The sequence below is a fragment of the Melospiza melodia genome, chromosome 3 (genome assembly GCF_035770615.1).
Source record: "Melospiza melodia melodia isolate bMelMel2 chromosome 3, bMelMel2.pri, whole genome shotgun sequence".
Taxonomy (NCBI): domain Eukaryota; kingdom Metazoa; phylum Chordata; class Aves; order Passeriformes; family Passerellidae; genus Melospiza; species Melospiza melodia.
The window spans coordinates 46,857,779-46,861,298 of NC_086196.1; positions in this window are offsets into that span (position 1 = coordinate 46,857,779).

Sequence of the window (3,520 nt, forward strand, 5' to 3'; positions counted from 1 at the left end):
TGGGCTGGTAGCACATGATCACAATTCAGAATGATTCATTAGGACTGCCTTTGTCAGCAATTGGCAGGGAACAGCTCAGAAAGCTGCTCTTTGCTGATGTCTCTGCACAAATCTTTGCCATCCTTAAGAAACAAAGAAATCCACCAGCCCCTGAACGGTTTGCTGCTAATTTTTTTCCTAAGGAAAATTATCTGGATTTTAAATTAGTTAAGTAATGTTCTATTTTTTACAAGAAACAAGTACCTGACACTTTTCCAGTGGCAGACAATAATATCTTCGTAGGATTTTTTTTTCTTGTTTCCTGTTTAACAAGTACTTCATTTAGCTGCATTTTGTTAGAAATCATTTTAAACACCTTCAGGTACTCTTGAAACTCAAAGTGCTGTATTAAGCTGCAACAGCTCAGCTTGCCATTGCAGAAAGCTTTGTGTTTATAAAGAGTTACACAATTGGCACAGCAAATCTAATATATTCAGTTTGTTATTTTTCTTATAAGATGCTTCATTAGAATAGGAGAAAAGGTACATCAGGACTTCCAAACCTAGCATATATAGGAACAAAATAAAACCTCTTAGACATCTAAATTCACCAAAGCATGCATGCAGTTACAGGTTCTTTTCTTCTTGGTTGCTTTTGTGCCATCACTCTGGAAACAGCTGACCGGCCACACCTTCTCACAAGTGTGCAGATATGCCCTTGGGATGAAATCTATAAATTAATAGGTGCTATGGCAGGCTGATGGGTTTGACTCATGGGGGTGAGAACTGAGAACTGAAACTGAGTGGTTTAGACATTTGAAGTGTGGTCAAAATGCTTCATATATCTCTAGGTCATGTAGAGCACCATGTACCGTACAAGAACAAGATTTTAAAAGCTACTTTGGTTATGGCTGGAGCACTGACACATTTTTCTCTATCATTTATTGTAAGCTGATTGCAAGGAGTGCTTATTACATGGACCAATCCCCAGGGAAGACCCCACATGTCTGGTGAGAAATTAAAAAAAGATTTCTGTAGTGGAAGGGTCCATGTAATGAACTAACACATTGTACATGATATGCAGAAATTGACACTATCAATGAAAATAGGGATTTCCATTATTAATGCCTTGCACTAAGAGGAGTTCAAAACTACTATTTTGTTGAAAAAGACAATTATCATAATTGTGCTTATTAATATAATAAAATATACAAAAGTTTGCATATCTATTTAAAAATATCTCAAAGTGAACCCCATTCTGCCCCAGAAATAGCCACCCTCAACCCTTAAAGCTCTGTTCTAAAATCCAAGGTTAGGTACTGAAACTTCAGCAGTTTGATTTTCAAGGTGCTGAGTAAACTCAGGTCTCATTGACTGCAAAAGGACTTGTGGGTTCCCAATGCTCCTGTAAATCTGGTCATTGATAAAAGTTTCTAGATATGATTTTAAGACTCTTAACAGGAGCAGGCAGCCTTGAAAATCCCAGAAAAACAGCCTACAGAAGCAGGGTGATACTCAGCACTGGGTGATGGTTGATTTGACTACATACAGAAATGTACAGAGCACAGAGTGAATATGGGAGAGATGAGAGAGGATAAGAAATGCCTAGGCACTAAAAATCTTGTACATCTACAGAGATATGTTAGAGCTTGCAGAAAAAGAATTATATGGCTTCAGTGCAAATAAACTTGGACTTAATTTTGAACTAGCACATACTCCTAGATCCTGCGTAATTCCTGGGGAAAAAAAATAAAAAGGAAAGGAAAGGAAAGGAAAGGAAAGGAAAGGAAAGGAAAGGAAAGGAAAGGAAAGGAAAGGAAAGGAAAGGAAAGGAAAGGAAAGGAAAGGAAAGGAAAGGAAAGGAAAGGAAAGGAAAGGAAAGGAAAGGAAAGGAAAGGAAAGGAAAGGAAAGGAAAGGAAAGGAAAGGAAAGGAAAGGAAAGGGAAAAAAGAGTAAAATAAAGAGTAAAATTTACTCAATACCAGGGTAGGACACAGAAAACTGACAGTTGCTGAAGCAAGTTTTTCAGAGAAGCTGTCTGTACTCAGGCTGTAATGACTCAAGTCATTAAGAATAGATGGCGGGAGGTAAAAGACCTGAACAGGAGTTTAGAAAATATGTAAAATATTTATAACAAATAAGACACAATAAATGATGTTTCAATACATACTACAGAATGCTCCATCTCCCAGATCAGGAAAAACATCTCCCATATATTGAAACATACTTCCTCCTAGCAGACAAGGAAAACAACTTCCTAGCCTTCCTAGTTCCACAGGTAGGCTAGCCTTGTATGTCTGTCAGTCCTTACAACCCCAGTGCACACATACACTATTGAGAGGCCAGAGTAGCAATAACAAATTAAGTGGGTTACACACCATGTCTCTGCTCTCAGCACAAGCTTTCTGACTGTGCTTGTGGCCATCATTAACCCAGAGTGGCCAGAAGCACTCTACTGCTTTTTATCAGTGACCTATAACAGCTCTTCACAGCTTGTGCTGTAGGACTTTAACCTGCTGTATGGGGTAAAGGCTTCCATTGCATTCCTTCAGCAAGAGCCACTAGGATTTTAACACTGCCACATGCCTGAACTATTCTATAAAATGTACAGAGGAGCAGGAAACCATTTCCACTCAACAGTCTGCTGGTTTAGTGCCCTTTGGATGTGATTGCCAGCTCATGCTTTGTGTGTTGTAAACAGCTAAAGAAGAAGCTGCTGCCTCAGTCAGGTGTTGCCAAGGGACAGCAAAAACAGTGGTCTCACAGACTGTGCCCCAGACAAGTGTCCTTGACATAGGTGAGCAAAGGTTGGTTGTGCAACTCTGCATTGCAGCATTATAAGAAACTTCTTAATGGACCCATCTTCCCATGCAGCTCTTCAGTGCTTAGGAAGTTCAGCCACTTCTTGGTCTTCAGCAGCCCTGCTGCTGTCTGTGGATGTTGGGCAATTCCAAATGATCTGTTTGTGTTATTATTTTCTTTCTAAGAGCCATTGGTCAAAGAAAGAAACTTCACTGAACTGCCAGTGTTCAAAAAGTTGCTTATCTAGGCGGTCCCACTGCTCTTTGACTTGAAATGAACAAAAGTAATTTACATAAAGTGTCTGGGTTCTGCAAGTTGAACTGCTGCCCCTGCTCCTGTGCAGAGGTCTGAGCTCTCACCTATGATGTCACTTGCAGTTAATGAATTTGCTGGCAAGACTGTTAGCACTCTACAACTATAGACTCTCATTACTGTGTAGTTCTAAAAATCTTTTAGAAAGGGTTTTCCAGAAAAATGCACTTCTGAGAAGGGAAGAAAATAAAGGAATTTAAGATTTTGTTAGATATGGAAGCATCTTAATATTTTATTTTATACTATGGTGTCCAGAAAACTTGTCCTTAGTTACATGGGCAAGTTTTTAAATTCTTTTGAGGCTTCATGACTTCTTGGAAGGCTTGTGTTTCTTATAACTACCAGGCTCTCATGGTTCAAACCTGGACCTCAAAGTCTGTCCTTCCTCAAAAGTTGCTTTCTCCCAAAGTTATCTGCAAAATTGTGAG